General features: G+C 41.0%; 1 protein-coding gene across 2 annotated transcripts in view; it reads left to right on the forward strand.

Annotated features, from left to right (window-relative positions):
* Positions 1 to 121: 121 nt before the first annotated feature.
* The window catches only part of LNX2 (ligand of numb-protein X 2), a 56,024-nt gene continuing 34,494 nt past the window's right edge, over positions 122 to 21,651 (forward strand). For both annotated transcript variants that reach the window (XM_080614427.1, XM_080614428.1), the window contains exon 1: positions 122 to 395. The gene's annotated coding sequence lies outside the window, so the exon portion shown is untranslated. The remainder of the gene's footprint in view (positions 396 to 21,651) is intronic.

The raw sequence follows: 21,651 nt of genomic DNA on the forward strand, positions 1-21,651 counted from the left end.
CTCCCCTCAGTGCTCAGTGCAAGGCAGTTTCCCGGCCGGCCCCTCCTCCGCCCGGGCCCCGCCCCGCGCGGAGAGCTGCGATCAGGCGAGTGGTAGAGACACCCTGGCCCAGGGCTCTGCCGCGGCCCGCCCCGCCCGCGCTCCCATAGGCTGCTGCGCGCCCCACCGCCCGGCCCCGCGCCCCGGGCTGCCGCCGGAGTGGCGGAGCGCGGCTGTCACTTGGGCTTCGGCGCTGCCCAAGGCGCGGGGCGGGAGCACCGGCCCGGTCCAGCGGAGAAGCGCTCCGCCAAGTGCTGCGCGGAGTTTGACTTCCGCCGTGCGGAGTGGGCGGGCACGGCCGGCTCGGCAGAGGGGCGCGGCGGCGGCTGAGGAGAGCGGGGTGCGGAGCAGCGGCGGTGAGTAACTTCCGTGCCCCACCGAGGTGCCGAACGGCTCAGCCGCCCTCCCCTCGGCCGGCGGCGGCCGCACCCCCGCTCCTCCTCGGCCGCGGCTCGGGGGGCTCCCCGCGGAGGTGGTGGGGCTGGGCCTGCTGCGGCTGCCAGGTTGTGCCGCCCTGTAGGGGCAACAAGTACGGGAGAGGAGCCGGGGCTGAGGTGCGTGAGCAGGGTCCCTGCCCCGGGGCTCCGACGGGAGCGGCCCTGCGCGGGGAGAGCGGGGATTCCAGCTGGCCTCCGCGGGAGAGTGGGCGCGGCTGCGAGCGGGTCGCTGCCTGCCGGTGATGAGCGGGGGCTGCGCCCGGAGCCGCGACGAACGCGGGCGGTGGGGCTGCTCTACAGGCGGCTGTGCACCGAGTCTCCTAGCGCAACTCCGCTGCTCCCGGGCAGCTCGGTTAACGGAGCGGCTGCCTGGGAGGGAGTCAGGTTACTGCGGGTGGGGGAGGCACGGGAACAGCTGCGAGCGAGCCCCTGCTGCAGGAGCTGATTTCACGTTGTGTGTCTTACAGCTGCGCCAGAGCAACCCGGCGCTGCCTGTGAAATGTCTGTGAGCCCTGTGTAGTTAGTTGGCAGATATTTCGAAATATTAACTCCGGTCCTCGCTGCTCTGACCCAGACGATCTGGGTTTTTCCCTCGTTTGTTAGCTCTTATCTCTGGAAACGTGGTTAAAAAAACTTAAAGCCTCGTGTCTTTTCAACTTTAGGAAGGCATACTTTTAAATTGTCATTGCTTGTTGGTTAACTAATTGAAAAAGCAGTTGCTGGAGCGGTGGTAGTGAGGAATCTGACAGTCCCTTGTGACTCTTCTGGCTGTTCCTGATGCAGAGACCTGATTGTTTACTTCTGTAGAAATCCACTATTAAGTACTTCTGAGCTTCGTTTAATTCCTTTTTTAATTACATGATATTGTGGGTTTGTGTTTGTCTCCGTGTGCAAAGTAAAAAATTTCTGTTGGGGATTAGCTTTGGGGTGCGTTTGAAAGTCTCTGGAAATAAATTTCAAATCATAAATGCTTTTGAGCTTCTGTTAGAAGAGAAGCTGGTCTGAGCTCGGCTCTCATTAAAGAAACACTTTGAATTACTTTGTTTTTTATTTTTCCTCTGCCCAATTCCTTTTGGCTTCACGATGCTTTAGTCTAAGCTGCAATCCAGCAGCAGATCAAGGAGGTTTAGGGAGAAACATCAGATGATTTTGGTTAGTGTCCCTACCACTTGGAAAGTAAACATGATAGTACCATATGCTGCCCTGACATTATTAAAACACATTTCCTTAAAATGGGAACAAGGTATATCAGTGCACTTTCTAGAGTCGTAAGATTTAATACGGTCCTTTATCATTTACTCCATCTTTCTAAATTATAAGCTTGCTGAGGGAGGAATCCTTTTTCCTGAACATAGTGCAATATAAAATTATTAGTTCCAAATTCAACAGCTGCAATGAACACCACTGTGCCCGAGTAGATTATTTTCTTAATAATAATAAAAAAAACCCCTAATGCGATGCTAAGTTTTAAAGTGCTTGTATTATTACAATTCTAAAATCTCTGGATATTGTGGGAGGGGCAGCGTAATTTTACAATGAGAGTTTTCAGTACTGAGTTTTTGACTCTACTGACCCCTAACTCTGCCCAGTGACTTCAGCAAGAGAGGTCAGGGCCTTGGGCTTGGGTCTGAGATTTGCAAACATAGCATGATTTCCTTTATTCAATTAAAACTAAATTAAAATTAAGCTACGTTTTAGGGACAAAACTTCACAAGAGGAGCGTAAGCTGGTGATAGAGTGGAAAAGTACTGTTCTCTTGAGACAGTTGGGTTAGGTTAAAAAATAAACTTAATAAAACCTGTCATGCATAATTACAGAAATGCTTGCTTTGACACTGCAAGCTTTGGCATTTGTTTGGAGTCTGCTCTTGTTGAAGCCCTGATGACCTTGGTGAAAATTTGTTTTTTCATAAGGCTTTACTTGCCCTTGAACAGCCTGTCCATCTCGATTTCAGTATATGTTTATGGGCCTGTATCACTGAAAAACGGCAGGATGATTTTAGCTGCTAGTTAAAACTGTCTACTTGAAAATACTTCAAAATATCCCCCTCTTTCTTTTAATTCAGTTTTTATGTACTCTTAAAAAAGGTCTTAATACAGTTGAAAGCAACTGTGAAGAAGTGATACCAACCCTATCAAAGTGAAATGTATAAAGATATGATCGTACTAGACACTGGATTAATATAAGTTAGTGTCTCAGAGTAGCAAAATTATGCTTGTTTAAAGAGCTAGTACACATTAAGAACTGTAACTAATAAGAAAACAGCATTCATTCGATGTTAAAAGGCACCAGAGGAAATTAGTTGCCTGTTTACAGCAGTGGCTTGTCTCCGATATGTGAAATTCTTTATTGATTTGCTTTTCAGAGGCAATTTTAATGTCACACACTGAATTGCATGCTGCTTAATTGCTTTATTAGGTCAGTGGAGTTTGTTACAGATTCTAGTGCCTTTTAAAGATGGAAATTCTTTTAAATACCGGTATCAAATAATGTAATTGTTGGGTCGTGATGTCTACAGAGCAATAAAAAATAATAATCTTGTGGTGTGTGCTTTTTGTGGTTTGTTTTGGTTTGTTTTTTTTTTTTTTTTCTTTTTGCCCTGATTCTGCAGATGTTTGTGCTTACATATGTTTAGTTTTAAACGCCCAAGTATTTCTTTTGGAATTAGTGGGTCTGTTCTTAGGCTTAATGTTAAGCCTGCATGTAAATGTTTTCAGGGTCAGGATTTATGTTCACAAAGTTCATGGGATAAACCTGTCGTGTTTTCATACTGACTGTTCTGTATTCTGCATGTAAGCAGCTGACTTCTGCTTTGGATCTGGGGACTGGTTTATCTACTGACATGTATGGATGTGCTTCCAGCCCTGCTTCTGCTGTGTGAGAGGGGGTAGCAGCGCTGTACATCAGCTGCCTTCATCCTTGCAATGTGCTTTGTAGTACTACAGGTGTCTTTCATTTCTAAACTATTTTGGGTGATGAATTTGCATAGATATCAATCCTTTACATTTTCGTAGACGCTTATTTTCAGCAATTATATGTAATTGATGTTAGTATTACAAGTAATTTGGGGTCTGGAAGATGAAAGGAATCTCTTGCTGAGTTTCTCACACTGAGCTGTGCATTAGATGGTGAAAAGCTTAAGTATACAGATGTTTGATACAAAATCAGGTAACTTGTGAACATGCAAGATTTTAAATTGTTTTTCTTTTCTGTGGTGTTTTTTTTTTTTTTCCTGCCCAATTAATGGGAAATACTTTTTTTTAAAAAAATGGAAATTTGGGGTAACATAGCTCAATATTTGCAGCCTGGAAAGATGTTAAACAGTGCCGGTCCCAATACCAGCCCCTTTGGAACACCACTTGTCACTGGTCTGTACTTCGACATTGAGTCATTGACCACAGTTCTTTGAGTGTGACCATCCAAGCCAATTCCTTATCCACCAAGTGGGCCATCTGTCAAATTCATCCAGTTTAGATTGTCTCTGGATGTGTTTAGATTGTCTCTGGATGTTGTGTGGGACAGCGTCAAACACTTTGCACAAGCCCAGGTAGATGTCAGTCACTTTTCTCTTGCTAACCAACGCCGTGGTCCCATCATAGAAGGCCACCCAATCTGTGGGGCATAGTTTACCCTTAGTCAATCCATGTTTGCTGTCACCAATCACTTTCTTATTGTCCATGGGCCTTAGCATAGTTTCCAGGAGGATCTGCTCCATGATCTTGCTGAGCACCGAGTGAGACTGACTGGCCTGTAGTTCGCCAGGTCTTCCTTTTTAATTTTTTCTCCATTTAAAAATGGGGGTTATGGTTCCACTTTTCCAGTCAGTGGGAACTTTACCGTATTGCCTCAGCTTCTCATATATGATGGATAGTGGCTTAGACACTTCATCTGCCAGTTCTCTGGCAGAACCTGTGGATGCATCTCATCAGTCGCATGGACCTGTGCACCTTCGGGTTCCTCAAACCTGATCTACAGTGGGCGTTTCTTTGTTCTCCCAGTCCCTGTGTTTGCCTTTTGTGACTTGTGCGGTGTGGCTGGAGCACTTGCTGGTGAAGGCTGTGGCAAAAAAGTCATTGGGTACTTCAGCCTTCCCCATATCCTGGGTAACAGATCTCCTGTTTCCCTCTGGAGATGGCCCACATTTTCCCTATTCTTCCTTTCATCAACATACTTGTAGAAGCTTCTCTTGTTACCCTTGGTGTCCCTGGTCAGGTTTATTTCTGTCAGTGCTTTGGCTTTCCTAACCTGATCCCTGGCTGCTCAGACAATTTCTCTGTGTTCCTCCCAGGCTACCTGTCCTTGCTTCCAGCCTCTGTAGGTTTCCTCTTTGTGTTGGAGTTTCTCCAAGAGCTCCTTGTTCATCCATGTAGGCCTCCTGGTGTTTTTGGACTTTGTCAGGGTGCATCGCTCCTGAGCTTGGAGGAGGTGTTCCTTGAATGTTAATTTGCTTTCTTTCCCTCCAGGGCTTTATCCAATGCTACTCTACTAAGCAGAACCCTAAAGAAACCAAAGTCTGCTCTCCTGAATTCCAGAGTAATGATCTTGCTATGCACCTCTTCACTGCTCTAAGGATCTTTAACTCCACTGTTTTCATGATCACCCTTGATCTTCATGTTCCCCAGCAGCTCTTCCTTGCTGGTGACAACAAGGTCCAGCATAGCACCTCTCCTTGTTGACTCCACTGTCACTTGGAGAAGGAAGTGGTTCTATATTTCATTGTATAGAGATGTCACAATTAACTGCTGTGTGATGGGGTGTGCAGAATTCTTATGAAGAACCCTTTATTGTAAAGCAAAATGCATTTTTATCAAGGAGTATAACCAACGTATGAACTAATCCAATTTAAAAATGTTGTAAATGGTAGTAATAAGTAGTTCTAGATAATGAAGAAGGAACTATGACATATACCTTTTTTCTATCAATAGAGCACAAGGGAAGTGGTGTGTGTTAAAGAAGAACCCAGGTGTGTCTGGGCAAAGGAAAGAACCCAGCAATTGCAGAAAGGCAAAGCAGGGGGTTTGGATCAGATTGCCTGGCATGGGGTAGTGCTGTCAGATATTATTCAGCACAGTGGGGAAAAAGGAGCAACAAGCTCTGTGCTGGTATATTCTTTGCAGCGGCAGTGATTCTGAAGTGTGCTATAGGCTGTGCTTCTGACCCCAAATCCCTGAGATAACACTGCCATGGTGTGTTCCTATGACCACCTCCAAAGAGGTTGCACAGGCCCAGTAGAAGGTATGAGGATGCTGGCATCCTGCATTCCCGAGGGTTGGCTGGTTAGAAGCCAATTGGGGATAAGCACAGTTTATTATTGGGTTCAAGTCAGTGTTCCTGTATCTTGACGCTTCTGTTGATTCTTGCAGTTGTACTCATTGTGTAGATTTTCTTTGTATGCACTTTTTGCTTAAATCTGAGCTCTCCTCTACAGAGAGCCCTCTCAATGCAGTGTCAGTTTCAAAATTTTGGCCTGAAAGGCCAAAGAATATTACTGATGGAAGATTTTAGGCTCTTACCTTCCTGTGCCTTGCTTTGCTCTTCAGATGAGTGCTAATCCTTGTTTCTGAGTGCGGACATAGGAAAAAGAAAGCTGGTGTAGAAGAGGGTTTTGGCTGAACAGAAGCAAATGGAAATTCAAGCAAAGCTAAAGGAGGTAAAATGTCACTGCCTTGTGCACCAAAACCGGTTTGCGGAAAGCAGTTTTTGGTGGTTGCTATATTGTGCTTGGATAAACTGTCATGTTCTGCCACAGGAATGTTGTGTTTGTTTTGAAACGACCAACCCATGGGGTTTTTTTCTGACACAAAGCAACTTTTCAGAGTCTAGGTGTGTTGTGATTTTTCTGGCTATCAGGTTTTGGTTGGCATTGCTGAACAAAGTCTTCATTGCAAAAAGAAGCTTGACTGGCAGCAGCGAGCCTTTTTTGTTGATGCATTTTACTTTGTCATAAGGTGAATGTGTTTTTGTCTGTGGACTTTTTACTAGTCCCTAGATTAAATGAGCTGTGTCAGCAAGATACCCTTATGGCAGTGGATGAGAGCCTATACTGGGGTTTTCTGTAGGTGCAGCGATGTCATTCAGATCATTCCCGTAACTGACATTGTTACCTGCTACAGCAGCAGAAACAACAAGAAAACCCACAACCCCCACAAGGCCCTTAAGCTAACCACATTTTGATTTCAGCGCAATTGGTTCTCACATTGCCTTCTTGTCAGTCTATGCAGAACAGTATGTTCAAAGTCCATCTTATGGCTGGGTAGCCTAAGTATAGAGCAAGTCACACTTCAGGGATGATGCTAGAGATGTTAATATCTGTATGTGCCTCATGGATAGTGCAGTGAATTTTTGTAATAGATGATATTCTTTAATATGGACCATATGAATTTGCTTCTACACCTCCTGGAGGTCAAAAGTCATCAAATAAAAAAAATAACAGCTATTGCCACTTCATGTGGAGGAGGATGCCTTATTGTTACTTCCAAGTTCATGCATTTATTTACCAATAGCCCACCTTTCTGTGTGTTCTTGACTCTCTTTATTAGATCTGCCCTATGCCATCATTTTCTCCTGTATATTTTTTTTTTAAACAAGTTTACAATTTCTTTGTAACCAGACTGGAATAACTGTAAGTGGAAGTTGATCACACTACATCACAAGACCACATAGATTATAATGTGTTGTATAAGCTTTCTGGTCATGTTCAAAGAGTTTACTGTAAACCCTCGTGTGATGGTACAGCTGTAACTGTACCTTTGGTACAGTGTGTATGCAGTATAGCTATCTTCAAAACCCCCGCTGCTCCCTGGGGCTGTTTTGACTGTTAATTTAACTTATTTTTTAAACTTGAAAAAAAGCTTTTTCAGTCAAGCTTTCTCTGGAGCAGGCTGATGAGGATTTCCTTCTGTCTGGCCTCTTTTTCCTGTCATTATGTGTTTTTGCAGTAGAGGGGTTTTCTCAGTGTTTTATTGTTACTGACAGAAGCTAATGAAGACTCATGCAGTGCATTAGTAAAATAGTTCCATGTCTGTGTTACATCTTGCATTTATGTTAATTAAAATTAGTACAAGTCAATTCCTGGACTGTTTTTACAAGTCGTTCATTACAGGTGTCATTGCTGCTTCTAATGAAGATTGAGGTTTTAAAAATCACAGGGTTTCCTGCCTTATACTAAATCAGTATAAAATGCTATTTGTTCAGTATTGAATGCCTTCAGAGTTTAGGTTCGCGTAACTATTTTAATCCCTTTTAAATGTTAAGGTAAAGATAATCCCATCCAGGTTATATTAAGCTAAAAATATAGATGTGTTTGTGTACTCATGGATCTGTCATGCATTTCATCCAAATGTCTTAAAAAGATGTTATCTTACATTACAAAATGTACACATTACAAAGCTTCATGAGAGTTCAGTGACAAGCACCAAATGTGTTTGTTTCCAATCATCAGTAAAAAAAGGTATCTTCCTACTTCGCCTGGCAAAATAACCACTCTTCATTCTTGTTATCTGGGGGATCGCTCAGCGTGTCTGTTCAGCACTGATACTTTTATATTCTATAGCTTCTGATACATGCCTGCTGGAAGCGACATGAACTGAATTTGGTTTCACTGCATGTACAGCAGCAGATATACCTGCCGTGGTGTATTTATACAACGTGGGCATATGCTGCATAAATAATACTTGCAGTTTTAGTTGTGTGGAGGGTTTTTTTCAGACTTTGAAATTAATTTTGACTGATGGCTGAGGACTTACCTATTGACTGTGACTCTCCTGCTTTCTGCAGGGAAAATATCTTTTCAGTGAAGCAAATGTGAAGGTGATTCAGTGGTGGTAAAAAGGAGAATCAGCAGCACAGCTTGTCTGTGCACTTGACCTGAGCTGTCTTGCCGTGTAAGCAGAAAAAGAGAATCTGTGGGAAAATTAACACCAAAGTGAGCGGTAATGTAGAATTTGGGGTTACTGGAGTGTGAAATGAAACTGTTACAGTTCTTTAGTAAGGGATGTGTGCTGTTGACTAGTAAAATGCTGCAGAAGTGTAATGCTTTCGAAGTCATATTTTGAAAAGTTAGAAAAGCTGTGGAGCCAGGAAATGTTCAGAACTAAGTGTCACGCCATTGTGAAGTGAAAAATGATGAAGAACTTTTGGGCACAGCTTGACGTGTTACCTCCTACAGATGATCAGAACGAGACGGATTTCACAACAGGTGTTGTTTGTCTCTAAGTAAGTCTCAAGTTTAGGGAAGGCAACTTACTTCTCACAGTAATGTCAACATTGTGCTGGGATTTTTATTTCTGTTTGCCTCAAAGGGTCAAAGAGGAAAGATTTCTGTTTTAGCTGCAGTACTGACTTTGAGGATAAAGAAGATGGTTTATTCTGAAGTGTTGATAAAGGTGAGGCCATGCATGACTGAAAACCTGCTAAGCAAGTGAAGTTAAAATGCTGAAGAGAAGGGACTTCACTACAGTGCACCCACACGTTAGGAGCAGTTGCTATCCCATATGTGCTGTGTTTCAGGTGATGTCCTACTTAGCCACTCCTACAGCTTGACCATACAGTTGAATCTGCAGTGGTGACTCCATGGGGTCCTTTGGGGGTATGAGAGTCCTTCTGCTTGCTTCTGCTCCAGAGGAAGCGATTGAATTCACCACGGTTACAGCAAAGCATCCTTTAGGGATTTCTTTGCCAGGGCTCAGTTGCTGCTGGTACAAATCTAGTTAGCATTCTGCTTCTCACTGAGCTTCCTTTACATATTTTATATATATAAAATCAATTTCTATATATAAATGAAAGCAATATAAAAAGGAGAAAAACCAAGCCCTGTACTTACTCTTTCAGCAGTTTTTTTCCTCTTTTCTTTCTTTTCTGATCTTAACTTAGAAATCCTTCCAAATTTAGCTCTAACATTAAAGATTTTTTATGGAATACTGAAGTTGAAATAGAGTAGGTAAAGACATAAAAATCTGGTGCAATATGTTTTTACTAACTTAATTATTGTTCAATTCTGTAGTTTTTGCTTTTACTTCTTAGTTATAGAGTAACTTTATTCTTGTGCTGTCAGCAGTTTTAGCAGTGAGGAGCTTCAGTAATGTGTTGTTCTTTAAGAAGATGCTTACAAATTTATTATGAATATTGATAATAGAAAATGTCATGAACAATTTATGGGTTTTATTGGGGGGACTTTCGCATAAACCGCCAAAACCAAAGTTTGAAAAACAGTAAATCAGTGACGGGAAAATAATAACATTTATAAGACAGGAAGAGTTATTTTCTTAATTTTCCATCTGCTGAGTAATTGCATATAGAAAAACAGACATTGGATTGATTTTTGCTGTCATGATAAATTTTTTCTGTAGTCCAGAGATTCAGTTCTATCCTTATTTGATAAAAAACTTATTCAGTTTTCTGACTTAAAATTAGCTGCCTCCTGAAATTTGAAATGAAATGGAAGCAATCAAAAAAGATGGAATAACCAATCATTTAATCAGATATTAAACCTGTATTTAAATATATTTAAATATTTATTTATAAAATTGCATTTAAATATATTGAGAAAGCTCTTTATTGGAAAAAATGCTCTGTCTTAACATGAATTGGAGAGGATTAGGGTTTAATAAAGTGAATTACTATTTTCTGTTTGAGGGGGAAAAAATGTTTTCCCCCAAGGTTTTGCTTTTACAGCTGTCATCTTCCCACATGTTCTCAAATACGTTCTGCATTGTTTTAAAACAACTGTAATCTTTAATGTGATTATCTGTAAACTTCTTTTGTTTACTGAGGGATTTTTTTCAGATTATCAAATCATTTTATATACAAATCCTCCTTTTCTTGGTGCATACCATAAGTCTCCATTGCATGCCTGAGGCAATGCCCCAAATGCAGCTGACTGACATAAATTATTGATGATTATTCTCTGCATGCTGGAAAGTGAAATTGAGTCTCTGGCCTTGATTTGTGGTTTGTTTCAAACAGAGGGTAATGAGAGCAGATGCAGGGAGACACCGGAGTGTGTGCATTGATTCTCATCATAAGCATAGACAAGTTACTTTAAGAGTATATGGGACTGGGAAGAGAAAATAATTGGAGGTGAAGTTCTCATGGGGTTTTAAAGAACTTGGTCAATGTTTTCTGGTACCCATACACCAATATGAGAGGAGCTATTTTCTCTCATCTTGTCAGTGATGTTTCATTATACTGGGGCATAGAATAGCACTTAACAGGGGAGAAGAGTCCCTGCATCCCAATTCCCCATCCCACCTAAGTGCAGCCTGATGGGATTTGCTCTGACTCCATCAGACTTTACAAGCTAAAATTGTACTCCAGATTTCTCATGTGCCAGTAACTTTCAGTGAGGTGTTTTAAGTGTGAAATCAAGCAGCCTAACATTGAAAATATGCTTGTACCTCTCTCATGCTGCTCCCTTTTGTGCCTGTCCCTTGCATGGGACTGGGCTGCTGGGAAGAAAACCTGAACAGAAACCAGCAACTGGTTTACAGCACAGGTTCAGGAGGGGTGGAGAAAACTGACAGGTGGTGGGTAACCTCTGAAGTGGCATTTTCTACTTTTTTTAAATGAGCTTGCAATCTGAATTGTTACGTTTTACCATGGCTACATGTACTTTTTCATGTTGTCTTTTTAAATAACTGCAACAGTTGGCAGCAACTATATCTTTAGTAAAACTCTTACTGCTTATGAGGTTTAAAAGGAACTGGCAATACTGCCTCAGCTACAAGACAGAGAAAACTTCATTATCCCATGAAAGAAAAGTAGCTTGTTTGTTTGTTTGTTTTCTGAAGGACAAAGTGATCAGTGAGGATTTGGGTCCAGCCAGGTTTCCCCCACCAAAAGTTTTTTCCAATACAGGCAGCCTCTCTCAGGTCCTCTGGATTTCCCTATAGAGCTTTCACTCTTAGGTGTTGTTCTGGCAAGCTGTCTTCAGGCTTTCTGAAGAACAGACAAAAGAAGGGAAATACAAATTTTCTCAAAACCCAGTGTGGAATTACTTGGGACAGAGCAAGCTTTGCAGGAACATGAGGATTTCTCATGTTTGAAGTTATCAGAATCTGTTGTAGGAAAGAAGGTCAGGTGTGAATACAGGAGCCTGATGTTTTGCCATTGAGGCTGTCCCTCCATCCTCTGGATGCAGGAGTTCAAATGCCAGATGTCATGGGGGAAGTAAGAAGTAAGCAAAAGAGGATGCATCTTCGAAGGACAAATCAGTGTGGTGAGAACTTCCCTTGCTGGCAAAAGCCTGAGTAAGCAGGTGGGGCTGGCAGAATGCCCCGAAGGTTAATGCAGTCGGTGACCAAGCAGGAGGGGGAGGCAAAGCCCTCTGTCTGCTGGGGTTCTCGAGAAGGATGCTCTGTGAAAGCTTCTGTCTGCTGCCTCTCATTTCACCTTGGTCTCTGGGAGAAATAAATGGTAGCTAGGACAGAGACATCAAAGGGCTAAAATAAAATAAAATCAATATATATACTATCAATGGCATTTAGAACTGTGTTGTTTCCTTTGATGGGCTCCAAGCAGCCCAGGACCAGTGTTTCATTTCTTCTGCAGCTCGGTGTCCACAGAAGCTTCCATGCGCCCTCCCATCCGCCCAAGCTGCCCGCTGCACTTGCTGAGGTTTTATGGCGCCTCTGAGGCTATTCCTGGATGTCAAGTCGATATGGGAGAAATACTGCCAATTTTTTTTAATGCTAATGCAGGAGAGGTCTTGCTGAGCACAGACAGTGATACTGTTAATTTTCCAGGCTGTTGCTATCTTACTCTCAGCTGTCCCTAGACATCCTCACCATTTTATGTTTCCTCTCTAATGGCATGAGCCAGGATGTCGTAATATCAAAAATCAAATGTACCAGAAAATATAATAAATATAAATATAATAAATTAGAGTCAGGCTGGCAGAGTAATTGAAGAATAAAATGAATTTTAAACAACACCAGACTGCGTTATGAACTGATTGCTATGCACAAAATGCACCAGAGGAGTGCGGCTTCATGTAGATTTACTATTGATGGCAGCATTTCCTAGATTGCTACTGGTAATAAAGAAATGAAAACAGGTTGAACTTTTGCATTACTACCACAACATAATATTGCAGTGAAGGAGAAGTACCGTTCTAGTTACACTGCAGAGTAATTCAGGAAGAAAAATTTTCTCAGTGCTTTACTTATTTATTTAAGAGCTTTTCATGTATTTAGCAATTCTGGAGTTTATAAAGCCACAACGTGAATGCAGCCTTTGGCACAGAAAGAGCTATTTTTTTTGTTCTCAACTCCTAATGTAATTCTTCCTCTCAATTCAGAAAATTGAATTTAAGGACATTTGATGTCCTTAAGGAATTCTAAGGTGGTTTGCCAGGTCGGTTTTACAGCAGATAATCTGCATATTTTGTTTGAATAATATTCTTGTGTTTATAATTTCATTAAAACCAGGTAACACACATACATAAGACTTGTAAAAATAACTCTCTAGTTGTGATACTAGTGGAGATATTGGGAGATGGCATAGGAAGTTCTGGTCTTGTGAGCCAGAAATTACCTTGGCTGAGCCCTGAAAGCTGAGCATCCATGTTCTCCTGGTCTCTTGAAATGTGAAATGAGATAGTGCTGGTGAAAGCCTCCCTGGCAGTTGCTCTTAAAACCAGAAGCTATGGAAAAGCCTGTGAAACAGAAAGAGGCAGTAGCAGGTAGTTGCTAAAAGATAACAAATGTTGTTTGAGCTTCTGGGATGAAGAATCTGAGCAGGCTGTGTGAAAGCGGGTCCTATGCAGAGGTGTCGGTGTTGAGGTCATCTTGCTGCCGATATGCAAGGAAACCTGAAAAACACTTTTGACCATGCTTTATTTTCTAGTCATCCTAATTTTGAGAATGCAAAGGAAATTTTTTAAGGATGAGATTTTTTTTGAGGCAATAATCCAAGCTCAAGGTAAGACTTCCACTCTGAAATTATGTTCTGTGGTGAAATACCAGTGAATAGAAGGGACTGTTCAGTGGTAGAAATCCAACATAAGTCTTTTTCGGTGGCATGGAGGGGGAGAAGGGCAAATCCCTGATATTACTGCACTGAAAAAATCTTATTTTGTAGTGATAAGCAGTATGATTTTTTTAAAGTGATTCCTTTTAAGTTTAAAGTTTCATTTAAACGTGAAATTATATTGTTTATTTTCATTATTCTTGTAAAATTGAAATAAGGCTCTCTACCAGGAATAGTAATGAAATACATTTGATTTTTAAACTAATTTTATAAAATAATGAAAAAATATAGCTCTTGTGAGTTAAATACTAGAATATATACAGTAAACTTTAGGATTATTAAACTAATTCAAAGTGCTGTTAAATCCCTTGATTTAAATTACTTCACTGTGTCACTGTCTAATGGAAGCAGAAATTAATCTAGAAGATGTAATTAATAAGCTACTTACACCCCCAATGTAATATTTAAAATGAATCGTTTTTCTGTACGTATTTTGATCACTTAATCATGTATCTCCTTGCATGCATTCTGCATCTCCATAGAAGTAGGCTTAGGTATCACTGGGAGGCAGGAGGGAGGATATCTATGCCTGCCTCCCCAGGCTGCCTGGAGAGATAGTCAGGGCCAGTTTCATCATAGAATCATAGAATAGTTAGGGTTGGAAAGGACCTTAAGATCATCCAGTTCCAACCCCCCTGACATGGGCAGGGACACCCCACACTAAACCATGCCACCCAAGGCCTCATCCAACCTGGCCTTGAACACCACCAAGGATGGAGCATTCACAACCTCCCTGGGCAACCCATTCCAGTGCCTCACCACCCAGTATGAAATTCAGTAAAGAATTTCTTCCTTATATCCAATCTAAACTTCCCCTGTTTAAGTTTGAACCCGTTACCCCTTGTCCTGTCAACAAGCCACAGACCACCATAGCTCTGGCTCTTTGAACTTACGTAGCAGAAAACTTGGAAGAATGGTGTTATAAAGGAAAAATTAAAGTGCCCACTGAAGTGAAAAATTTAGAGCTACCAAGGGTTCCCTGTTCCTTTTCCCCGTCTGCATCCCAGGTGACTTTTGGTGAGTTTCACAAACACCATTTAGCTTTGAGAGCTTTCCCCAGCAGGACGTGACACTCAGACAAATACTTGTTAGTCTCTTTTCAAATGCTTGTTTCCTAGTTAACCTAGCCCATAAAATCTGTGTACTATGGGCATGCTCTTACTACAGGTAAGACCACTCAAGAAACTTTGAATGCAGTTATTGCGAAGGGATATCATGGGTAAATTGAGTTCTTTCGAAGCATTGTGGAGCATCATGTTCTTTCATAATATACTACTGGCATGGAAGAAGGCGAGTGTTTCTGATAAAGTTTATTGCAATAGTAAATGTTAGAAACAAGTCAGCAATATTGAGCAGTCCAGATTGTTTTGGAAGCTGCAGGCAGTTGAATGATATATTACAATTTAAGCAATATATCTTCTGTAATATTTAAAAGCAGAAAATCTTAAGTAATTTTCACAAGGTGAATGCATCCTGAAAACATGAAGCAGTCATCATGATTGACCACTGGAAAACAGCTCTGTGTTCAATCCCACGGTAACATGCCTAAGGCTCCTTTAAGGATGGATGCCTAAGACTCCTTTAAGGATGGATACCTAAGGGGGTATTAAAAAGGAACACAAAGGTGCTGTTGTTTGGATATAGGGCACAGGTGGTATTGGGGACCTGCCAGTTTCTGATCTGAAGCTCTGAAAGAGTTAACACATGAAAGTGCAAAGACTTAAAAAAAAGAGTTGCAAAAATTGTTAGAGACTGCTTTATGGTATTTATTCAAGAAACCTTCTTTCCTCATCTAATTGGTAAATAAACCATACTGCATAAAAGTAATGGGAACTTTCATCATTTTAAAGAGATGTTTGCGTATCTGGTGGTATCGCTGACAGGCAGCTAATACAGCTAGGTAGGCCTGGTAGTGGTTTGCTAGAGACTAAGTAAATATCATAAACACTTAAGGATGGGAAGCCCTCAGGAACAGTAAACATGACTAGCTAAAACCAATAAGTAAAGATATCACTGTCAGATGCAAAATTGCAGAAATGTGTATTTAATGTGAACACGCAAAGTAATCGCTTCAGCTAGGTATGTTGTACAGTGATGCTGTTGGTATCAGCACTTAATGATGCAACTTAAGGAACGCTTTTCCTGTAGTAGGTGGGCAGGGAGTCAGTGCTGTGTAAATCATTGATGTCATCCCAGGGCTGCTGATATAGGGGATTGGTGAGACCAGAGATCCTGAGCCAAACATGTGAGGCGGCCATATCCATCCTTGCATGCCACTGCTGCTGTGGTCACAGACCACTGAGGTTCTTTTTGTGGTATGTTGTTGAGTCCTGTAAGGAAAGCCTTTTAATCTGGCAGTCTTCTTTCTGGCGGAGACTGCTATGCTTGAGAATTCTTTTCAGTCTGTTATTTTTAATTATGTATGCCCCAACGCAGGTATAAATGAATGCTACTAGTGTGTCCTTTAGATGGGGAGATGGGCAGCTCATAAATTCAGATGTTACTCTGTTTCATGTTCAGTCAAATAGACTTTGATGTGTGTAATGTAGCAGCACAAAGGCATTTTGAGTTTTGTGATTGCAGGAAGGAATATTAATTCAGTTCAACTTTATTCTCTGAAAAGCCCAATGAAAAAAATAAGGAAGAGCTTATCACATGCTTTGTTACATTGTTTTCCTACTTTGGTAAGAGCTGATTCTCTTCCGCTTTAATAAAGGATGTAGTAGCAGAAAGGAAGCTTTTTCTTTCAGGAAGCTGAAAAGAAAAGGGTGAGAAACTGCAAAGTGAGTTTGTAAGATCATCAACAGAAGTATTTCCTGGGGCTTACATAGGATCCCTTTGGATGAAAGTGGGAGAACTACAGGTATAAACTAAGTCCCTGCATGAGGTAATAGTTCGTTTGAAGCGGCATACCAATAAAATTGCTTTTTTTTTTTCCTCCGACCTCTTCCATGTTTTTGAAGAGGGCATGGGAAAAGCCCATCAAAAATGTTCATAAAGGTTAAGACCTTTGTGGTTGTAAGTGACTTTGAGGTTCTTAGGTAAAGGCATCAAATAAGCGGAGTACACGCATTGTAGTTATATCATATCATGGGCAGTATGTCATTCTTTCGCACCTCACAAAGTTAAGAATGTCATGAATTCAAGATGTGTTTCCTTGTATTTATGCAATTGCTCAGCTAAATAAACAGGACATTTTTAATTACAAGGTGCCATTACCTTTGTGTGTTCTTGTCATTTATGAAATCAGTGGGTGGTTAATTAAATTGCTCCTTTGGACTGTTCTGAAGGATATGTATTAATTGTATTTTAGTGGTGGTATGCACATTTCTCAACTTTTTAATGAGGGTAAAAGTTGCTTACCTCTTCCTTCAGAAATACATGTTGGTTTGGTTTTGTTTTTCTTGAGGTTGGTATAATATTTTATGGTGGGTTTTTCTTTCTTTCCAATAAAACATCATTATTTAACTGCTCCTTGCAACATGTGGCATCATTATTTGAAATCAGATCTTAAAATTTTAATTTTCCTGCTGCAAAGCACTGCTAAACCGACTAAGTCTGTGCTTCAGATCCTATGTTGATGGAGTGAATAGGTTCCTCATTCAGGAGGAGAATAGGCTTCCTTCGGCCATTTGGTCTTTTAAAGACATAGCTCCTGAATCTCACTGCCTTCATCAGTAGTGAGAACAGTGCTAGTGTTTGGGAGTGAAGAGGGAACCTTGCAGCAGCAGGGCTGGGCAGCAGCTTTGCTTTTACCCCGTTTGTGATGTGGCATTTCACCACATCATTTCACAGTACTGCCAAGATCTCATGTTAAAATGTTGGTATCTTAGCAAATGCCATTTCCAGCTATGACTTTCTTTTTATTTTACTTAATGACACTTGTGTGCCAAAGGAATGCGTAGTATTGGTGTGTTGACAGAGGAACGCTGTACCAGGATTGGTTTGTATTGGTTCTCTAGCTGAAATGGTATGTTAAACGCAAATGCTCAAACCCAAAGAAAACACCCCAAGCCTAGTGTAAATATCCTCAATGTCGTCATTTTAGTGCCATTGGAAATATCTCTAGCAGAGGTCAAAAGTTTCCGTAGCTGTCTATAGGCCTTTGAAATACCATCGCAGGTTTCATCTCATGGGGAGAAGCAGAATGGGCGTTACTTCTGACCAGACAATTTATTTAACTGGTCTGTTGTCCTCACCAGGGGTGATGTCTCATCTAGGCCATGCAGCTGTCCTGTGAACCAGAAGGACATCAGTCCTCTTCATTACACTGTTTATCCAAGCCCATTTGTTTAAGGCCAAGCCAAGAGTAGTCAAGAAAAATGGTTTTGGTACTTTTTCAGGTGGGTAATTTACTTTGCAATCATGTTTTCTCAAGTGGAGGGTGGTATAAAGACCACCCTGAAGTCTTCTGAAGCATCCAATGAGACCTCAGCCTGAACCCTTTGCTGCTGAAGCGTACTTGTCTACTACTGATTTATGGTCTTGTTTGTAGGTTTAGGTTTTCCTTTCATCCACTTCATGAGACTAAGTAAGTGAAGGGAGAGGATGATGTCTTGAAAGATATGGTGGTTGTCACGTTTAGCTGGCCATAGACTCTCCTGCATGTCATTTGCTTTATGTCCAGTATAATGGAAACATAATACTTAAGTATTCAATTTGAAGTGGAGTTACTGAAGTCCAATATACTGGAGGATAGTGGCTTGTAGTTTGAGTCTGCAAATATGCAGTATATCTAGTGCTCAAAATGCCAGGAAGTTAGTTAATTTAAAAGAAAACCAGAATACTGGTTGTTTGATTGTTGTTTTTTTTTAACTACTTTTTTAAGTGACTCAAGCGGAGTAATTTCAGAATGTAAAACTGACTTTCAGCACTGAATACCCCTCTGTAAAGCTATACAGAAACTGAGAGTTTTACAGAAAGTTTGTGCAGTTTCAACATTTCCTTTATTTTTTTTTTTTTAAAGCAGAATTTTCTTAAATAGGGGAGGGGAGGAAAGAAAAATAATGTTATTTAATGCAATTGTGGGTTGTTTTTTCTTGCAAACATTGTGTTGCTTTGCATAATATTCACAGCCCATGGAGAGCATGACAGAGACTGTGTGTGTTGTAAAAACACTATGTACGTGGAGTTATTGTAAGTATTTCTGTGTGTGATACCCACACATGCTCGCCGGGTGTGCTTACAAAACTGTAATGTGCTTGATGTAGTAGCACCGTTTCATTATACATTCATGAGAGATTGCTGGCGACGTGTTAGCCTGCGGTTAATTTTAATGTTAAGTTTAGGGTTTGAAAAGGACACAGCGTAAGAGAGTACCTGCTGGTCTTTTATGCTGGCTCCAGCTCTGGTTAGTATTTAGTGAGCCACAGCTATTAGGGCTTTGCTCTCATTTGTGTGAGGTTAGGTGATTAGGTGAATTTACTGCTGTAAGTAAATCAAACCCCAAGAGCTACTTAGTGGTTATTTGAGGGGCTGGTCCTGTTTTAATTACCCACTGGTGAATTAATCTGTGTATGCTGGCATGCCGACAGCCTTTTTCCTTGAAATTCCTTTTTGTCATGTGATATCCCCTCTTCCAGAACAACAGTATATTCTTCTTTTCCTGTGTGTTGGGCAGGTAAGCTGTGCTCCCTCCTTGCCTCCGTGGGATGGAAAGATAAGAAATGTAGACTAGAAAGGTGATGAAGGGAAGGGGCTGTCGTGCTCTGTGCTGCAGGTTTTGTAATACATCCTTGGTGCCAGCTGCCGAGGAATCATACCTGGGTGTTTCCGGGGCTCCGCTCGGCTTTTTAAAGGCGCTGCTGTTCACAGGCTTGGGTGCTGAGTGTTTAATTGCAGGCTAGACCCTGTGACAAGAATTACAAACCAGAAATGATGGGAATGCTTTTGATACGGCTCGTTTCAAATGCGTAGGCTATTCTAACCTGAAGTGTAAAGTGAGTCTCTCTTGAATTAGCTGCCTTATGCTTTTTTTAAAATATATATATATATTAATTTCTCTTTCTGGAGGTTTTTCCTAAATTGTACAGTTCTCTAATATGTTGTATTTAACAGGTTGATGCTTTGCAAAATGTTGTGGTCAGGAATCTAAATTTCACTTGCATGAGTACAAAGGCTTTTTCTGGTGATCTGTGTGTATGCATATGAATTTTTAAAGATTAAGATTTTAGCTCTGCTCAGTTGTAAAATTCAAGTTTAAAAGCACATTTCATGATCTACATGAGATTTCTGACATCCTTGTAATCAGAAGGTGAGAAAGAAGGTAAACTGAAATAAAAGGAAACATTTATGCTGATACAAGCAGAGGTCAGTGTATATTCTGGCTGATATTAAACTAGCATCCTCCTTTCTCTTGGCTATCTGTATTATTTATAAATGCATGAGATGTGTATCAAGAGGGTGGCTGGGAAATAAGCTCTTAAATGTGAAAGCTCTTTGGTCTCCTAGGATACGTATGTAGTAATAGTTGTACAGTTATCCATAAGGTTTTCCAGTAGGCATCCTAGAAACCCTGGTAAACTTCCAGGTAGCCTTTATAACCACCATGCAAAAAAAGGCTTCTCATTTTGTTGAGCATTGTGCAGGGCATGCAACTTTAAGTAAAACAAGTCCTTTGGTTCAAACTTCTTTAAAAGCAAAAAGGGATGATTATACTTCTGAAAAACAGGATGAAAAGCAGAACATCAGTTGTGCATTTGTTTCTTCTTTTTACTAAATCGTTTGCTTTCAGGATTTCTTGGTAGAAAAATAGAAGTTAAGAGCTGTAGAGTGTAGGTATTCTGAATAACTGTACTTAAAGTTTTCAAGTGGAAACGTGAAATGTTTTCCCAGAAGAATAATTATAGAATCATAGAATAGTTAGGGTTGGAAAGGACCTTAAGATCAGCCAGTTCCAACCCGCCTGCCATGGGCAGGGACACCCCACACTAAACCATGTCACCCAAGGCCTCATCCAACCTGGCCTTGAACACCGCCAAGGATGGAGCACTCACAACCTCCCTGGGCAACCCATTCCAGTGCTTCCTGTTTTGCTGTTTTTCCAGGATTTGGGGAGGGGAAGGAGGGAGAGAGAAAAATGGGAAAGCAAAGTGAGACATTAGGTCTGTCTGTTAGGAGGGGTTTTAATTGATGATTTGAAATTGTTGGTAAGGGTTCAGTGGTTTTGTGTATTTTCTTATCCTGAGCATGCTATGTACCAGTGTTTACAATAATTGTTTGGGATAGGGTTTTATAGCTAGTTCATTGCATGCTTTGACCCCTTATTTGCAGCTAAAATAGGAATCTCTGAGCCAAAGCATCCCCTCAGGCACAGTCACAAGTCTGAAGGGAGTCTGGAGGGCACTGGAGAATGTGGGTCTCCAGCCAGCCGGAGCCCCAGCTGACGTGCTGTTCCCAAGTCAAGCATCCAAAAAAATCCATCTTGTATTGCATGCGGGAAGACTGCAGTGATTTATATTCATTTACTTAGTAAAAAAAAAACCCAACAAACAACCACAAAGACTCACCGTAAACCCTTTTAGCTTTGTATTTACTTTAATTTAGTAGTAGGGATTGGCTGAAGCTAAAGCAGCACAACATGCTTTAGCAATAAAATAAGTATCAGTTCAGAAAGTAACCTTGCTGGAACTTCATGTTCAGTTAAACCAGTCTGTATGAACAAGCAGTTAAACACAGTTCATATATTTCCACTTCTGAAATTTATAAAGGGAAATGTATGGAAATGGCTCTTTTTAGCCAAAGTGTGCTATAGTACTGCAGTAGCTTTCTAATGTAACTTCTTGGTTCTTTTAAAGATTTCACCTTTTCCACCTTAAAATTGTTCAGCTAGGATGGCCTTTTCAGAACTCTTTCCTTTTCCCTGTGTTTCCTTTATATTCACTCAATATATGGAGGCAGACTAGTTGCCTGGGATTTTATTGTTTCTGTGTTCTCATTCCATATGATATTCCATGACAGATAATAAGAGATAGCGTTGCTCAAAGTCTGCTGCTTTTAAAGTAAGATGTCTCCTTTGAATGAAAATCTCATCATGCTGTTGACCACACTCCTGGTTTTTGGATTACAGACAGAAAGGACAGGATGAAAGTTTTTAATTACTGTGTTTGCCCACCTCTTGCAGGTGAACTTCTGACTAATTCCTTGAATC

The sequence above is a fragment of the Psittacula echo genome (genome assembly GCF_963264785.1).
Source record: "Psittacula echo genome assembly, chromosome: 3".
Taxonomy (NCBI): domain Eukaryota; kingdom Metazoa; phylum Chordata; class Aves; order Psittaciformes; family Psittacidae; genus Psittacula; species Psittacula echo.